General features: G+C 38.3%; 1 protein-coding gene across 7 annotated transcripts in view; it reads left to right on the top strand.

The window, feature by feature from the left end:
* Nucleotides 1-20208, top strand: part of MECOM (MDS1 and EVI1 complex locus) — a 582105-nt gene that overhangs the window by 386522 nt on the left and 175375 nt on the right. The window lies entirely within an intron of this gene.

Genomic DNA, 20208 nt, shown 5'->3' with positions numbered 1-20208 from the left:
AGTCATCAGTAAAGGCACCTTAGAATCCACAAGAAGTAAATACACCAGTGAGCGTTCCCTAGTTTTAACAAGGCTATCATCTGCGTTTAAAAAAAAGAATATATGTTGTGTTAGTAAGAATTCAATTCAGCATGGGAATTCACATATAGCTTTGAAATTTCATATTTGCTTATGTAAATACCAGCCCTCTTAATTTATTACAACTTTACTTGTTAGAATCAGGAGTACTTTTGAGAACTGGTATTGTGTCCAGCATTGCCAACCCATTTAATCTGTAACTCACATGGTATAGTTTCTGGAGCTTTGTTTCATATAGCTGTTATAATTATACCATGTGGCCACCCTGAACCTGTGAGCATGGAGGCACACACATGATCAAATTGTAGCAGTAAAAAAGAAAAAAGAACAGAGTGAAATTAAATAGTGTATTTTTAAATTGCCATTTGCATATTATCAGAAAACTAAGATATTTAGCAGGGTAACAATGTTCCAGCACAGATAACCTTGGAACATTATCAAACCTTCCTGCTCACAAGATACAGCATACTTTAAACACCCTAGGCAGGAGACCTTCCAAAAACAGACCCAATGACAACACCTAGATAACCATTTCAATCCTAAATGAATTTCAGTGATAAAAATGTGTATAAATATCTAACCCTATGAGGATAGAAAATGTATAGTTTGCTCCTTTCTGTGTAAGAATGTTCCCTTCTGCAGCAATCTATTTTGAGGTCAGATCAAATGTTGTCAGTTAGTTTTGATTTCCTGGCTTTTTAAAAGTCCTTGTCTTAATGTCACTACTCTGGGCCATTCATACTATTTTAGCAGGTCCTACCATAAGCATTTCTTCATATAAGTACATGCTTTTAATAACTCAGAGGGGACACACACACACACCTGTACCTTTCCAGGTAAAAGGACTTCAATGAAAACTCTCCCAGAAATTTTGCTTCTTAGCCTAGTTATTGCCCTGCCTGTTTTCTGAGAGTTTTTCCCTTCTAAATAAGGATTGAGCCAAAGAAAGAATAAAGGTTCTTTATGGTTTAAATATGCCACTCCCTCTTGTGCACTTTTATGGAGCAATGCCTTTTATTTTAGTTTGTATTTTATATCTATGATTACTTCAAAGTCTATTAAACTCTGGAATAAGAGATGCCCAATAGAACTTTCAGCAGTGCTGAAAATATTCTGTAATCTGCACTGTTCAGTGTGGTAGCCGCTAGTCCTATGTAGCTATGTGAATGAGGAACTTAATTTTTAACTGTATTTAAAAAAATTATTTCACTTTAAATTGTCATATGTGGCTAGTCGCTACCGTATTTGACAGTGCAGTTATAGATCATTTTGTCACATTCATATAGAACTAGAGAAACTTCAACATTTATACTGTAGACTTTTCATAAGAAAAACTACCCCCTTTAGTTCTATTTAGCATATTTAATTTGCTTCCAAAATTTGAATTCAAACCCTATTCTCCAGGATTTGTTTTGCTTCGACCTTTTGATTTCTTCCCATGCAACCCCTGTGCTACATTCAGCTAGTAGGTGTTTTTGGCAGCTTACGTCCAGAAAACAGTGTAGTGCTAGGAAATAGGAAAATATGCTTAGCTCATAATATACATTACAGAATGGCCTTAGTAGATTTCTTATTCTCATTATCAAGTTTACATTATCACTTAAAACAAGTGAATCTTTACTGAAAGTGTATCTTTCCTCTATTGAAAATAAGGCAGATTTTAAATTGGCAGTACTCCTCACTCATTTTTAAGAAGCTTTGGAGGCCAGGCACAGTGCCTCATGCCTGTAATCCCAGCACTTTGTGAGGTCGAGGAGGGCAGATCACCTGAGGTCAGGAGTTTGAGACCAGCCTGGCCAACATAGTGAAACCCTGTCTCTACTAAAAATGCAAAAATTAGCTGGGCGTGGTGGCATGTGCCTGTAATCCCAGCTACTTGGGAGGCTGAGGCAGGAGAATCACTTGAACCCGGGAGGCAGAGGTTGCAGTGAGCTGAGATCATACCACTGCACTCCAGCCTGGGCAACAAAATGAGACTTCATCTCAAAAAAATAAAATAAAATAAAAAAAGCTTTGGAGAGGTGTGAGTCATTCCTGCCTGTTGAGTTTTAGCTGTGAGCTGGCTTAGTGGCCTCCACACAGCCATGGTAGCACACAGGGACAAAGCCATCCTCTTCAAGGGTTTCCAAGAGCTAACTTGCCAGTAAGTAGGAACTTCCTGCTGCCCTATGAGGCCTTTGAATGTGATTAGGATGAGCAATGATTCTACCCAGAAGTGGGTAGAATGTTGACGCAGTAAACACGCAGATTACTTGCTGCATACACCCTAGTCTTCACACACACCGCCTAAGATAAAACTGCTATAGAGAAACCGTAGCATTCCCAAGCCCTTCTCTCCGGCTCCTTCTCTTTACTTAGAGGCCAACCAGGATGCGCAGAAAACATAACTGATACCACTTAGATAATTATTGACTAGTTTTAGTGTTGATGGGGGAGGTTGAATTCCTTTTCTCTTCCTGGTTATGTTTCACTGATGCAATTTGCTTATTTCTATGTGGAAGCATGATGGTTTTTACTCTCTGTGATGAGAACTTCAGCGACTGCAACAAAGGTAATTTGGTAAAGTGCTCCTACACAGCATATATGGCTTTAACATTTTGAACTATATCCTTTTTAATCTATCTGTGATTTTGAGTATGCAGGTGGTGGCGGATATACAAAATCATACAGTGTATTTTGTATACCCTTGCTTTGTAACAAATGTTCTGATGCCTTATTTGTGGCAAAGGGATGCTATAGAAAATGTGTTCTAAGTGCCCACATAAAACAGCATGTGGGCAGCTGAAATACGACCAACTCATGCATGCATTCCTCTTCCTCTTGAATCCTTGGAAAGTATCTCAATTTTCCTATTCTGTAGCTGACTACCTCTTTTTCATATTTCTGTGTTTGGGGGAGGTAGATGCTTCAAGCAGGAGTTAAGGGGATGAGGTGTTTCTCCTTGGCCAGCTTGCTATCCTCTCACCCTTGCTCCAGCTCTTTCTCCCAGTCCTCTCTGCCTCCCCTCCTCTGCCCTCACCAGATGTGGTGAGGTCGAGACCTCCTGCACCCAGCCAGTGCCCACCCTATGACCCTTTTCTTTCTATTTGAAAAGTGTGAGGGATGGGGTGAGGGGAATGACATTGCCAGACAAAGAGAAGTTTTTCAAAAGTGTATGTGCAACTGAATGTGCAGCCACTGACTTTTGAAGGTCACAGGGGCCGGCCAGGTGTGTAAATGATTTGCTTTCTCCCTTTCTTAACATTCTTATTGGGAAGTCGTCATCCACCCCAGCTTCTAAGATGGTCTCCTCAGCATTCAGATGTAATTTAAAATGTATACTAGGACCTTGTCAGAAAATGTTTTAAAGATTATCTTTACATATATTGTCCTCATTTGCTATTATGTTTCTTTAATAATATATAATTTTTTTTTTCTATGGCCAGGTTGCTTCTGCCCGTATTTCTTTTACCTCAAAACATTCTGGGGACAACGTAAAGAAAGATACATTGAGTTTGTCTCACTAACCAGTTGTGTGGTGCATTGAGAGGGCTAAGGTGACTGCTAAGGTTTTCTGTAGCTCCAGGAATCTGTGATTCAATTTCTTCCAGAGCCTATGTCTCTCCCCAACTCCCACGTTAGCCACTTCTCTTTGACTCCCATGAATCATGTTAGATCTCCAGTAGTCTCTGGGTCCTACTCTGGGAACTAACGCACTTTCATGAGTCTCAGGAGGGACGCCTTTGCGTTTAACAATGTGAATTCACCCTGCCAAAGGGTTAATCTTCCAAGACTAAGTGCAAGCTGGGTAAAACAAGCGAAGATCAATGGTTGAACCCTGCCATGAGTAGAGTATTCAATCATGCAGGTTTCCAGCCAGATTTTTAGAAATTTGCATCACAGAAGTCACCTGGGTGTCACACTCTGAGGAACGCTGGGTTAATGTGTGGTGAACAGAAATATCAAGTTTATGCCTATAGGGTAGTTTTCATTGGTATGAGCTTAAGCACGGAAAAATGGCCTTGATGGTGTTAATTTTTTTATGGGCAGTTGCATGATGGCTGGTCTCGGAATGTTAGCCGCACTGTTGCAGAACTAAAAATGTTACCCTGAGACATTTTAAGAGAGTAATAAATATCTGGTTTTAAAACACAGACTTTATTTTTTTCTGGAAAATTCTTTTTTTTAAATTTTCTTTAAGTTCTAGGGTACATGTACACAATGTGCATGTTTGTTACATAGGTATACATGTGCCATGTTGGTTTGCTGCACCCATCAACTCGTCATTTACATTAGGTATTTCTCCTAATGCTATCCATCCCCCAGCCCCCCACCCCACCACAGGCCCCGGTGTGTGATGTTCCCTGCCCTGTGTCCATGTGTTCTCGAGTTCAACCCCCACCTATGAGTGAGAACATGTGGAAAGCACAGACTTTGAAAAATTATAAACTTGGAAAGTCTTTTTTGGTTATTGTTGTTGTTTTAATATCGGAGTGTTAAGGATGCCTTTTCCTTTTGTGGCTTTCTCCATAAGCAGTTGCTTGGCTTGGTAATTTAGCGATTATTTGATTGTTGAAACATTGGCTATTTGTGCTTTAACAAAAATATGCCTGGTGATGAGACTGTGTCCTTTTATCAGGATAATCTGGCTTCATGATGTGAAGACGTGGCTGTGCTCAGGGCTGGGGGCTGCAACCCATGCTGTACTGTGCCAAGGGTAGTCCTTTGATGTAGAGGGAGTGGTTCTCAAGAAGGGCAGGTGTAATTTCCAGACCTGGATTGCATGAGTTTGATGCATACTCAGGAAACTAACTGCAACCTTAGTGGTGCTTTGGGAGCTAGTTATACCATGGGAATTGACTCCCTTCGGAGAAATCGGACTTGTCTTTGTTACTGTCTACATGGAGTGAAGTGCTTAGGCCAGGGAAAATTGTATCTCACACTTAAATGTGGACAAGAAGGACTCAAACTCTTGTCAACATTTTCAAAACATAAAAGCAGTATTACAAAAAATTTAAAAGCTAACAATAATTTTTACTAAAGTTTTGTTTGGCTCTGCCTAAGCACTTTTTTTATAGCTTCAACCTTTTCTTGATTAATATTTTACCATGAATTTGGGCCAGTTATTGCATAGTCTTTATGATTATTATTGTAATTAAGTATTAGTCCATCCAGGTGCAATAATTTACTTATTTTTCCCTCTAGTGTTAGTTACTTGCATGGTTTAAATTCATACTATTAAATTTAACACCACCATGACGACAACAAAAACCCTACTGAATGTGGCTTTCACCTATTGTTGATATGTATTTAAAGTAAATTTCCAGCAGTAGAATTACCAAGATTGTAAACACTTTAATATTTGTATACATATTATAAAATTTCTGTTCTTGCTTTCTGAAAGGGTTATAACAGTTTTCAAAGCTTTAGGATATAAGTGTACTTTACCTGCACTGCGTTTAATATTTAACATAAATATGTTTAATATATAAGTTGTGGAATTATAATTAAATATACAAATATTATAAATTGCATATAAGTACATACATATATAGATAGATACAGATATAGATATAATCTGGAACCTTAAATTCCTACTTCAATAATCCATGAAAGTGAGCAATTTTTTCATGTATTTAGGATTTATTTTTCACTTATTTGAATGTCTATTCCTGTCCTCTATTATAGTTTTTATAAATTTAACTTAGCCACTTAGCTCGATACCAACCCATCATTTAAAAATGTATCACTTATTATCCAGATTCTGATACCAGACATATAGGCCAGAACACTGTCCCTTTCTTACCGGGGTCAATGAGTTTATAACTACTATATATTGTCCTTTTTTGTTGAGTGTGTTTGAATATGCACAATGAAATGATTCTTTTTTAATGACTCCGTAAGGTAAATGCACAAAACACCTACGCTTTGGGCCAAGTGAGTATGAAATACATACACACACACACACACACACACACACACACACACACACACCTTTATATACGTATGCAGCTGTTAGAAAGGTAAAATTTAAACAAAAATATTTCTATTTTCCACTTAATGGATAATTATTGCCATAACACAAACCTACTCTCTTTCAAAGTTTGAATAAAATTGAAGAAACCAAAGGTGTTTATGTAATTAAAAATAGCACCAAAGAACTAAAATAATTAGCTTTTGGTGTTAGAGAAATCTTAAATGATTCAAGCACCTGCTCAAGACATACTTGAGTGCCAGAGATAAATGATACTCTCATTTTTCTAGCATTAAGTGAGGTTTAGTGAGGAATTCCTATTATGGAGAGCATGACTAGGATTTTTATTGAGCAGGAGGCCAACAAATTAAGAAGCATGTTTTAATTTGGCAAGAGATTAACTGGAATCCAGTTGCATTTTCTGCCATGGCAAACCTACAAAATAAAGTGATACTTTTCATTCTTGAGTCATACCCTGAGTGTGTTTTGAGTTCATTGCAACTAAACTCAGTGCCTTCTAATTAAAGCGTTTTGTCCACATGTATTTGGAATTTGTTAGCAGGGAGATTTTTTTAAATAGGTGGTTTCTATTACAAGGAATCAATCAACTGATTTTTTTTTCTTTTTAAAGCTGTATACAGATACAGGATGGAGAAATATGCAATCCTTTTCAAAGAGTTAAAAACTTAGCACGCTGACTTCAGCCCTCACTTAATCATTAACTTAATATGCTCCTTTGGGTAGATAGAGCATTCAAAAAAGTCTCCATGCCTCAGTGTATTAATCTAGAAAAGGAGAGCAGCAACATAATGGCAGGCTGACCACCTAGTAATAGCATGAGAACACGAAGGTAAACACATGGAAATGGGCTTTGTGTGCACTGAGAGGAATGCCATTCACAGATGCAAAGTGGTAGTCAAAAACTAGTTCTCATAAGGTACTTATTCTCTTTATTTCTGAAAGAACTCCTTGCTCCTTGAAAATTCAGACCCTTCATCTTACCAGGATAGGCTGGACTTGCTGCTGTTTACCAATTAAATCCACTTAGTAATTAGAAACTGTGTGTCTTCCGTCCACCCCTCAGTCTCCCTCTCCCCACCTAAAACTCTTAAACAAACACTGGGTCTGTGATAAATGGTGCATTTTAATAAATGTTTTGTAAAGGCCAATTATGCAGTCAATATTGAGTTGTGTGATAGGAAATACAGCTGCTTAGCTATAGGGAAGATGTCTACATACTACTGGCATCTGTTTGGTAGGTAATGTTCGTAAATGGCCTGGCCTTTCTCCAGACTTTGATTATTCATAAATCTGTTGAGTGTGGTAAGTTGCACTATTAGCGTTTAATCTTTTATTGAAGCAAACTCAGGAGGCTGAAATCTATTTGCTTTAGCAAGCTTGTTCACTGATAAAAGTATGATGTAAAATTTTCCTTTTGTGAATTCCTCAGTACAAGAACAACACAGCTGGGCACAGCACAGATCATATTTATCTTTTCATTAACTAAAGTACAAGAAGATAGCATCATTGGAGGCTTATAAGAAGGGACTGCTAAAGAACAGTTCTCCTCCTGTTTGCATACCCACTTGAGAAAAGCTTTCCAAACAAGTATTTGAGATACTTGTGAGAAAAAGCTGGTTGACTTGTCCAAAGAAGACCAAGTGAATGTATATAAAGTGGTTGGATTTCAGATAACATTTTTCCCCTGAGTGTTTAGGTTGGTTAAATATTAGAGGAGGAGAGATAATAACACTGTTTGTCGCCATAAACTTAGACATACATCTTTTTTCACAAGGTTGGTATGAAAAGCTATCAAAGATTTTCCATCCCAGATGATTTAGTTTCAACTTGGTAAAGGACATTGTAGTTGGAGAAAGATTGTTTGGTTTGTTTCCAGGAACCTGGAAAATTTTTATAGAATTTATCATAGATACAATTTTTTGCTTCTTGTGAATAACATAATAACTAATTGGTTGTGTGGTGCTTATTTGCCGTGTGCACTATACTTGGCCATCAGGGGACGTCTTCCAGAATGAAATAAGTGACTTAAGGCTTATATGTATTAATGTAAATTCTTTAAGTGGGTGAGTAAGACAAAATTGTGGGAGTCTTCTCTTCCTTTTCCTGCATCTCTGGATCATGAGGATTGTGATTATTCGTGTTTCTGTAGTTCCTCCAACCCCTGGTAAATGGCAAGCAACTGTTGGACTCTGAAAAAAAAATGGACTATGCTAAAGATATGTTCTCCTTTTGTCTTTTCTACTACATCCCAGTAGTATTCAGGAAGGACTAGGGAGTATGGAGAATACAGAAGGGAGGCCCTTTTCCAGTCAAATGTAGCATTACTTCGATCACCTTGAGCTGAACTCTTGCCCAGGGCTGTCAAACATAGGCTAATGTTCCATCCCAGGGGTGAGGTTACTTCATTACCTACTGCCCACCCCCTCAGCCCCACAGGTCCCTTTCTTAAATAGAGCTAGAAGCAAGTAAGGGCAGCTCTTTCCTGCCTCCATTTACCTATCCTGGTCTCATTCCTGTTTCCTTAGGATCATCCAGCCCAACTCACTTATTTTATAGAGAAGAGACCTGAGGCCATGAGATGTAAAGAGGGGTTTTAAAGGCCATATGGTCTATGGAAAGGCAACGATTAGACACCAGGCCTCAATCAACACTTTTTCAACTTCTCTATTATGTCTGTGTGAGTAACAGTGACCCCAAAAACAGTGGCTTAAAATTTAAAAGAAATCTGAACACTGGCGGCAACTGCTGGTATGGCAGCCCCATGATGTTCTCAGGAACCCTGGATCCCTCTAGCTTCCTGCTGTAGTATCGTAAGGTGTGACCTTCAATCTCACGTTCTCAACATGGTTGCAAATCGTCAGCCATGCTGTGCATGTTCAAATCTGAAGACTGGTGGCAACTGCTGGTATGGCAGCCCCATGATGTTCTCAGGAACCCTGGATCCTTCTAGCTTCCTGCTGTAGTATCATAAGGTGTGACCTTCAATCTCACGTTCTCAACATGGTTGCAAATGGTCAGCCATGCTGTGCATGTTCTAAGCAAGAGAAAGCAAAAGAACAATGAAAATAGTGCATGTCCATAAGTCAGTCCCCTTTGAGGGGCTTTTCTGGAAGTCTCCACCCAATGATAACTACTCATTCTTAACTGAACCTAGTTGCAAGGCAATCTGGGAAATGTAGTCCATTCTTTCTCTTCCTCTCTTTTTTCTTTCCTTCCTTCCTTTTTTCCTTCTCTCTCTCTCTTTCCCTATAATGACCTGAATAAAATTGGATCTATTAGTAAAGTTAAAAAAAAAAGAAAAGGAATTGATATTGAATAGGCAACTTCTTGTCTCTGTGCCCTTATACTTCCTATTAAGTAATTACTTTAGGATTTGGAAGCATAATAATGTTTGACAGCAGTTTTTCCTTTAATAGTATGTCCTCAAATTGCCAGTATTAAAGACCAAATGTAATATGGGACAAGAAGTATGATTGTTTTATGTGAGTGAAACAATGGGAGGAAAGCTTAGAAACTATTGTCTCTGAACTGTGTTGGCTCTCCACGTTCAGTGAGACACTGGTTCTATTGTTTCCATTGGCTTGGAAGTGAGCTTGGAAACAAATACTGATGCTGACTTCACCTAGGTATGCTTCATAGATGACAACAAAAATCATTTAACGATTTAGAAGTAAATAGTTTGCTTATTTTGCCCTGTACATTTAATGGTTATACCATTTTCAAATGCTTGAAATTGCAACCCATGTTAAGTAACTTAGAACTCTGACTAACAATGACATAATTACCCAGGTCTTAATGTGGGGAAGTAACTGTACTCATACACAACTTTACTAACAGATGTGTTTATGGGCAACACTGAGGAGAAGTTACTTGCCAATATCTCGTTGGTCATGAGATTTATGGTGCTGCCTGGCTATGAATTTGTCTCTTACTAAGGTTAGTTTCCTTTTTTGAGTTAATTCCATTTATTTATGGTGATCTAAATGTAAAATAATTATTTAGAGTAGGAAATTACCAAAGTAAAAATCCTCCTTGATGTCTGACTGGCAGCCATGTTACCTCATAAATAACACCCTGTATGTATAGATTTTGTTCTTGACAGGATACAGAGTAGAGAACTCTGAAGACATCAAAGAGATTTCAAGAAGCAATAATGCTAGAAGACTCCCACACCTGGAAATCCATTAATGTTACTCTGTCTCCTGAGTAAAGAATGGCTTCATAGCACAGTACTGCTGCCTCGTACCTCCTTGTCCCCTGACTACCACACTAGTACTGCAGAAAGGACAGAGGTCCTAACGAAGCGAAAGGATTATAGAGAATTAGAATCTGATGTACCACCTGCATGAGAAAACATAGGAAGTACTGGGGGTAGAACACATCCTCTTGCATTAGATCTCTCCTAAAGCATGTGATTTAGTATGCATTATTAACTTACTGTTTTATTCTCCTGCTTTTAGTGTTCCATTATGCTCAGGGCTGGCCAGTGGCCTATGGGTTCCCAGCTCTCTGATGTCACACACTCCTTCATTCCAAATCTCTAGCTTGAAAAGAACCTTATGATAACACTATTCAACTTCAATCTTCCAATGGTGACTTCTATGTCAAATACTAAACTCTCTCACTATTTTAAAAATGGATATTTAGAACTACAAGTTAGAGACAATAATACCAGTACATACTTTACCAAATAATTGTTGCACTTTCTTGCTATAGAGAAGGATATTGCAAATATATTGATTTTCAAGTAACGGAGTTTCTTTGGAGCCCATCTCTGTCTGCCCACACAGCAAGGTCGGTCCTCTGTCTGCATTCCATCATGCCTGCCTGCCACGTCTTATCAGTGCAGAGCCCTAGGAAGAGGGTTCTATATATTAGCCACAACATGACCTATGAGGACAAGATCATCCTTAGTAATTACTCACTGGTGGAGAAGTGATTTAGAATGAACAACTCAACAGTGCCATTATTTACCATATATCACAGCCATGGATAAGGTTAAAAAAAAATCTTCCTTCAAATTCGGGTTGATTTATATATCAAGAATATTGGCAACTGAGCTTTATCTAACTTTTTTTTTTCTGTTTTGCTGCTGCTTAAGAAGATCCTAGTTGGTAGAGATCCTGACAGTTCCAGTTCCTGACTAATGTAACTACTCGAAGCAACAGTTAGCCCTGAGCACAGTCCCCAGCCAGGATCTTGGCAAGAGTCCATGGGAATAATCTCTTTCTCTTGGCAGCTGCCTGAACAGCAGTTTTTGGAAAGGACTGCTGTCAGTTGGCAGGATGAGGGTGGGTCTCTACAGCACATTAATTAATGCTTACTCTTTATGTAGAAAACTTCAGAAAGTTGTATAAAATAAATAAATTAAGACAGTATAGTATGTGGTAATTTGGACGTTGTATTTGAAGCAGAGATATGTCTCATAGTTGGAAGGATGAGAGGGTACAAGAGAAATGGCCCCTGATTATTTATTTCCTAGGTATGTTACTCAGCTTCTCTGTATCTGCTTTCTTATCTGATTAACAAGGGTGTTGGATTAGAAGAATTCTAAGCTCCCTTCCTTCTAGCATTCTGCGGCACCATATGGACTAAATAGTTTCAGAAATGCAATATCTGCACTTGATACTTCGCTTTTTTTAAAAATTGATTTATAAGACTCCAACTTCCACAAAGCACTTGAGGCAGCTTGCAACAAAAATACACATACAATAAAAACAAAGACATGTATAATAAGATAAATACTGAGACGTAAAAGAAGGGAGAAAACAGTATATTCAATCAATTTTGATGAAAGCTAGAAGAAAGTATAGAATCTGTCTCTCAGCCTCCCATCAGCCAAGGCGAAAACAAAAATCAGCAGCAACATCAGCAATAAACTACCACCACCAATTTATAGAAAAGAAAGTAGCAGCAGTGTTTATTTTCCCGTTTTGGTTGTTAGGTTCAATTTTCCCCCAGGAATTTGGAAGTTAAGTAGTATGTCATAACATTTGGCAGAGTCCACTTAGATTTCAGGTTTTGATTCTAGGGACATACATCCTGAACCTAGCATACCTGTCATCTGAATCTACTCTGTATGGAAGTCATCATATTCCTATTCTATCTACTAATTAGCACCATCGTTTTTCTTATTTCTACATTTACTTCCACTGCTGCTCTGGGCCATAGTGGGTTTTTTTTTCTCTTGTGGAATACAAAAATAATTTTCATTTGTTATCTTTCTACCAACATACTATATAATTTGAAATATTAAAATGAAGCAGAAGTAATTTTATTTAATAAAGATTTCATTGACAGTTTAGGATTTGTGCTCGTATGTTCCCTACATCCCCAGTTCCTTCATGCTAAAACAAAAGGAAAGACATTACTATGTAAGCAAACAGGCCCTTTTTAGCTATTATAATCAATCTTTATTAACCCCTGATAGTCTAATTCCTATTTACTTTAAGACAGTGAACTCAAAATTTTATTCAATATTCACTAATGAAATTAATTGAGGTCTAGAATTACCATTTCTCCTTTCATTCAACCATCCTATTCATAAGTAAAATAATGTTTAAAAATGAACTCTGTGTGTGTGTGTGTGTGTGTGTGTGTGTAAGTGCTCTGCATATGATCAAAAGAGAGATTCACACCTAGGAGTTCCTGTTCTGTCAATATTCGGTGGCAGGACTTAAATATCTTTCATCTTGGCCTGGCGTGGTGGCTCACGTCTGTAATCCCAGCACTTTGGAAGGCCAAGGCGGGTGGATCATGAGGTCAGGAGATCGAGACCATCTTGGCTAACACGGTGAAACCCCGTCTCTACTAAAAATACAAAAGATTAGCCAAGCATGGTGGCGGGCACCTGTAGTCCCAGCTACTAGGGAGGCTGAGGCACTAGAATGGCGTGAACCCGGGAGGCGGAGCTTGCAGTGAGCGGAGATGGCGCCACTGCACTCCAGCCTGGGCGACAGAGCGAGACTCTGTCTCAAAACAAACAAACAAACAAACAAACTATATATATATATGTATGTATTTTGCATCTTGAAAAAAAGGCAACAAATAGCTAGTTTAAGTTCAGCTCATTGTTTAAGGTAATTAATGGGTTTTCTTGTTTTGGATCAAAGAAAAGACATGAGTAAGTGTTAGGGAAAGAGGCAGCTGAGCTGAAGTAGTGATTGTTCTCAGTTCCATCCCCAACCCTTGCAGGGGTAGCAAGCAGCCTGGGGCATCTTTAATGTAACTCCTTGCCTCCTATATAAAAGGTGGGCCTCTGTGGCAAAAACAAAATAAATTCATTTTTTCCTGTCATTGTATTAATCACAGTAATTAATGCTAGCTGCCTCAACAGATGAATCTCATGGCTTCACACAATAGTTTATGTCTTAATCGATGTCTAATGCTAGATGGTGGGGGGCTTTCTCCAGAAATGAGTTTGAGGACCCAGGTTTTCTTGTGACACTCCACTGCAATAAAAGGCTTCTAAGTTCACCCTGTGAGAAGAAGAGAATAATGGAGAAGAATCACAGACTCTAAAGAGCCCAGCCTAACGTGACCCATGGCCTTCATCTACATTTCATTGGTCAAATTCAGTCCCATGACTCTCTATCAGGGCAAGCAGAGCTGGGGAATGAGATGAGTAAATGTAGAAATTGATACAGTATGGGAAAATTTGAGACAACTTTTTCTTGATATCTGAGAAGCATCTTGTGTAACATAAAACCGATTGCATGATGAATTAGGGAGGCCTTTCCAGAGGAGACATTTTAGCTGAGCTTTTACATTTGAGTAGGAGTTTGGTCAGAAAGGGCATTTTAGGCACAAAGCCTTATTCTCCTGTTGTGAGAATCAAATACCAAAATATGTGCCAGTGTTCTTTGAAATTAAGGTATATTGTTATTGTTAAAAATGCTATTGGTTAGTAACAGTCTTTGTCCAAAAGTGGAAAAGCTTTATTTTAAAAATCAGGAAGTTACTATTAGAAGTTAGAATGTAAGCTCATTGACAGCAGCTAATTTTTCTTGGCTCATGTCCATTAGTTTATTCCAAGCTCCTAGATTGGGGCCAGGCACAAGGTAGACGTTCCATAAACATTTGATGAGCAAATTACAGAACTTGTAAAGGACTCAGTCCTACTTTCTTTTTCCTGCAAAGACTAGGGGCAATTGCTTCTGTTAAAATGGCCTCTTTGTAGCTATAGATAGCATGTTGAGTCAGTATTTAGAAAATGAATGTGCCTGTCTGTACTTCTGTATTTGTAAGCATAAAAACATACAGGTGGGCACTGCCCAGCAAGTGGTTAGGACCACGGGAACTGTATCACTGACACATTGTTCTTCTTTTGTTTCCTTCTTCTTCTTCTTCCTCTTCCTCTTCCTCCTCCTCCTCCCCTTCCCTCCTCCTCCTCCTCCTCCTCCTTCTTCTTCTTCTTCTTCTTCTTCTTCTTCCTCCTCCTCCTCCACCTCCTCCTCCTCCTTCTCCTCCTTCTCCTCCTCCTCCTCCTCCTCCTCCTCCTCTTCTTCTTCTTCTTCTTCTTCTTCTTCTTCGAGATGGAGTTTTGCTCTTGTTGCTCAGGCTGGAGTGCAATGGCGGGATATCGGCTCACTGCAACCTCCACCTCCTAGGTTCAAGTGATTCTTCTGCCTCAGCCTCCCGAGTAGCTGGGATTACAGGTGCCCACCACCATGCCCAGCTAATTTTTTGTATTTTTAGTAGAGACAGGGTTTCACCATGTTGGCCAGGCTGGTCTTGAACTCCTGACCTCAGGTGATCTGCCCGCCTTGGCCTCCCAAAGTGCTGGGATTACAGGCATGAGCCACTGCGCCTGTTCCTTCTTTTGTTTCTTAATCTGCATGCACTTAAGAAAAAGATAATTGTGGCTAATTTATACAGAACTATAAACATCTCACATGAATCATTTGGCGTGAGGCACAATTAGTCAATAAATATAGTGCTCCATGTATGTAAAATCTGTTCCCAAATGAAAACTAAAGAAAAATAATTTAGATGTATTAATAAAGAAAAAATATTTTTGTCTTTTAGAATATCAGTTTGTCCCTTACAGTAATGTAGAATTACATTTATTTTATCTTTAGGATACAACATTTCAAACAGAGGCTATCAATTTTTACACTATGTGTAAAGAAACAACTTGAGAGGCAACTTTATTATGCCACCAAGATCATGAAGGGGATGAATAAACCAACTACTTAGAAAAAAAAAGTGCTCTATTATCATGGAATGGTTTTCATTGTTCCATTCTTATATTTCAGGATTCACTAGAACTAATCTCCAATCTATGCACTGAATTCTGACATACGATAAATGCCATGATTTCATTAATGATTAAATACTTGTCTGAAGTATAACTTTTAAAATTCAGTGATGATATTCATTGACAAGTGACAACTAAATCTGTTTCTCCTGCCTGCAAAGAGCTTTAGGGATAAATATTTATCCTGTTTTATTTCTCTCAGAACCTCCTATATTGACCCAAAAGTAGAAAAATCTAGATTTTATTCCAACATATATTATCATTCTTGACAAGTGCAGAAACTGAAAAGGGAGAAAACAAAGCTCAATGTATGGCTATTTTAGGAGCCTTTGATCATGTTGGAATATGGGCAGTGAACGGAGACTGATAAACTCATGCAGTTCTTTGCCATAAAGGCTACTTTAGCGTGAAGCCAAAAAATGAGAGGGGTAGGCTTACTTTTTGCAGATTTAACCAAGAACAATGACACCATTTGCAACCACAGTGCAGAGCCAAAAAAAAAAAAAAATCATTGCATGCTTGCCAACATATGCTCCTTAGAGAATAACTGGAAAATGAGAAACGCCTGTCAGAGATTAAGTTCTATTTCTAATGCAAGCACAAAGCAGACTGATGTCTTTTTAATGAAAATGAACATATTACAACAGATGAGTTTTATTTGTTAGTTTTAATGTAGGTTCTTTAGAACTCTGGTTACTGGGTATATTTTTTTAAAAAGGTAAATTTTAGAACATGATGAGTAAGTCTAGCCAATTTTGGCACCAATATAACTAAAGCTTTTAGTGGACCAAATGTCAGGGAGTCCAATATCATCTAAAAATAAAGGGACACAAACCTATTAATACCCACTAATAAGAAATTAAAATTAGAGATTAATGAACATTTCCCCCATTTTGTACCTACTTTCAGTCATAACAGTTAACATTTAAATCGTTGCTCTGTGTCAGTCACTACTCTAAGCACTTTATATGCATTAACTCATTAATCCTTCATAAGAACTCATTTTGCAGGGGAGGAAACTGGGTCGGAAAGAGATTAACAAATTTGACCAAGATCACACAACAAGTGATCTGTGAAGTTGGGATTCAAGCTCATATTGTCAGGCTCCGGGGGCTATAGACTTACTCAACATCAACATATCACCCTGCTTTCAGCAAACACATTCTTCATTGAATGCTTTTAGTCAATATGCTCTGGACTCAAGTAAGCCCTCCATCGAGAAACAGGAAAATATGTTTTTTTGAGACAGGGTATTACTCTGTTGCCCAGGCTGGACTGTAGTGGCCTAATCATGGCTCACTGCAGCTTGACCTTCTGGGGTCTGGTGATCCACCTGCCTCAGCCTCCCGAGTGGCTGGAACTACAGGTGTGTGCCACTGTGTCAGGCAAAATTTTTTTTTAATTTTTTTTTTAGAGATGGGGTCTTGCTATGTTGCCCAGGCTGGTCTCAAACACCTGGGCTGAAGCAAAGTGCTTGGACTCCCAAAGGGCTGGGATTACAGGTGTGAGCCACTGTGCCTGGCCCAGAAAATATTTGGCCAGAAGAAATAAAGCATGATCATAATAGAATCCAGAAGCATAAGCATAGCACTAAATGATGCCTTAGGCCTGATCTGCAAACAAGTCATACTGTATAATGTAAGATTTGAGCCAGTGTCGGTATCTTCAGACATGTGGGAAGAAGTGATTTAACCATGGAGAGTTGTAAAGTGGCAGCTGTTAGGACAACCCAAATTGTTTCTCCAAGAGAAAACAATCCACAGTAAAAAAAAAAAAAAAAAAAAAAAAAAAAAAAAAAATTGGGCCCTTTTTCTTTTTGTCCTGGCTTCTGTCTTGGCTACCTTGGCCACATAGTGTTGTCTGTTAAATATAATACAACTCATTAGGGCAGTCCTTGATAAAACATGGCGTCAGCTCTAGAAACTCACTATTCAAGCTTAAAGGACTACATATTCATGATAGAGTCGAGAGCCTGAGATTTGGGATGCAAAACCACAGATGTTATATTGTCAGTGTTCAGCATGTGATCTGAGTCTCATCTATAAAACAGAAATGCTAGAAATGACCACTTCATTTGGTTATTTTAAGAGTTACATGAGATTAAACATGTGAATACAATGTGAAGGCACTTTTAACTGAATACAGATAATAGTCGATATTATTAATCTTAAATACCTCCAAGTGACTTGATGGGTGTTAGGGCAGTGGAGATATTTAAAATGTTTGTAACAACACTTTTATTTAGTGACTTTGAGAAATACAGCCTACTGATCACTCTCCATTCACAGAAATTTGGGATGAGTGTATCTTCAGTTGTCAGACAGCGAGACATAATTTCTGAAGTAAACATTATCTAAAAGGTAGAAGTCAGCTGCTAACTAACAACAATGACACCTCAGAAGCACAGAGGTCAGAGAAAGGAGCCAGGAAGAGTTTGATGAAGGGGTTAGAGCAGGAGTGGTTACTCCACAGTTTAACATGGCAATTGACTCAGAATTTAGAAGAACAGTAATAGAAATATTAATGGATTCATCTTTTTAAAAAAATGAATAAAAGAAAATAACCTATGACTTGGGTAACTTGCTTCACCTCCTGGGCTTCAGTTTCCAAATTGTAAAATGAAGGTTATTGTAAGTAAATAAATTCCAAAATCGCCTCTAGTTCTAATCTCTGGTTTTCCAGATCTTTCTATAGTTCTATAGTTCTTTCCCAATGTATTTGTCGTACATTTTCTGGAATCTACTTTTTCTTTTTCTTTCTTTTCTTTTTTTTGTGATGGAGTCTTTCTCTGTCACCCAGGCTGGAGAGCAGTGGCGCGATCTTGGCTCACTGCAACCTCTGTCTCCCGAGTTCAAGTGATTCTTCTGCCTCGAACTCCTGAGTAGTTGGGATTACAGGAGCACACCACCAGGCCTAGCCAATTTTTGTATTTTTAGTAGAGATGGGGTTTCGCCATGTTGGTCAGGCTGGTCTCAAACTCTTGACCTAAAGTTGTCTGCCTGCCTTGGCCTCCCAAAGTGCTGAGATTACAGGCATGAGCCGCCATGCTCGGCTACTTTTTCTTACACTGCATGTTCTTTGCTTGTATTTGGGGGTTACACTGCTATCTTGAAATGAGATATCAACATAGGCTTCTATCAATACTTAATATATAGGTTACATCTCTAAAGGAAGTGGAAGCATTTATCCACACCATTACGGCAGCTCCTCCACAGCTCACTGGTTTTACTTGATGGTTGAGGAAAGGCCAAATTATTATGTGCTAGATGGAAAAAAGGGAAAGAAAAAGGGGATAAACTTATATATCCAAGTTTTCTCTAGAGAAGCAATCACTTTCGCCCTCCTTGGCTGAGTTGCCATAGCCTCAAAGTAGGAAGAATTAGAACCTAAAAACTGTGCAAAAATTTCACAGAATTTGGGGATTTTCTTCAATAAGACCTTGAATAAAAATGTGAAGATTAAATAGGTGACTAGCCTCAGTCTAATACTGTACAGAATAAACTGTTACACCAACATAAATATAGAGAGGTAACAGGAGATTGATCAATTTTGGTAGAGAATTTAAGTTTTAATGCCAGAAATTCAAAATTATCCTGGCAGAGGAGAAGGATATGCTTAATGTTTTCTGGAAGACACATGCAAATTACCTCATCTTTGAACATTCCCTAGAGGCTATTATTATTATTTTTTATCCCATTCCCAAGTATTACTCACAAAGTGGAAAGGGATGACCAATTTCTTAAAATGCTCTTGACACTCTTTGGTGCTTATAATGTATATTTGTAGTCTCCGCTGAAAGCTTAGGTACATGTACACCAATCTATTTATATTTACCTTGTTTTGCTCATTCTTTTTTCTTTTAAACATGGATATTATTTTAATTGAATTAAAAAAAAACTAACTACAGTATTTTTGAAAAACCAACAGAATTCTCATTTTTGGACCACTTACGAGTCGTTTTTCTTACATCCATCATCTTTGTGCTGTCTTTCTTCCTGGCAGCCTGCCATGAAGCTGTTTCTGTTTGCTCAGCTCTGGCTTTCCTATTCTAAGACTTATTTCAGAAGAATCAGCATCTTGCCCTCTCGGAAGTTAGGAGATGGCTCTATGCCTACTCTACAATGACTGGGACCCTGGAAAATTACAGCTGTTGGCCTCAGTTTCCACATCTGAAAAATCATGGAAATGGGGGTATGAGAAGGTAGGAGCAGGGAGCTAGACGTGCCCAGGCATCTTTCCTGTCCTATGGCTCAGGGCCTGTTTTCACTGAACCTTTTTCTACTGATGACCGAGTGTATCTACTGGATCCAGCTTAAAACACGTTGATAGCAACATCCAGCATCTTCCGAAGGAGATGTGTTACCTGTTAGACTAACTCCACCTTTTGCCCACTTGAAATCTGTGTTATTGAAGGCTTATTTTTATTTTACATTCTCCTAGTAAAAGTCATGGCCATTCAGACCTTTGAAATGACTGTTAGAAATAATTGATCAAAGAATCAAATAATATCTTGGTGCTAGAAAGTGTATCCCGCAGAATTATTTTTACTTCAGGATGACATATATAACCTTGAATTTTAAGTTCAGTAGAGCAGGCAATGTATTTATTTAGAGGGCAGGGCCATTAAGGCGGACTGTTTTTTTTTTTTTTTCTTGTTTGAATTGGAAAAAATGGTAATATATCCTTTATGTCACAGTAGCACCCTAGTGGTTATCATATTGCATTAGTTACATGAGTTTTTGGGGAACATTATACAGCATATACTGCCTCCAGTAAATACACCAGTCATGCATACAGTTACATAGCCAGCGCCAGGAAATTTAGGATGACATTCCCTGCAGGTTAGTAATTCTACCCATTATTTATATTGGTTTGATTTGAAACTAGATGAAGCTAA

Source organism: Pongo abelii, chromosome 2 (genome assembly GCF_028885655.2).
Source record: "Pongo abelii isolate AG06213 chromosome 2, NHGRI_mPonAbe1-v2.0_pri, whole genome shotgun sequence".
NCBI lineage: Eukaryota > Metazoa > Chordata > Mammalia > Primates > Hominidae > Pongo > Pongo abelii.
Note: the sequence above shows the minus strand (reverse complement) of the source record. Positions and strands in the feature narration are given on the sequence as shown.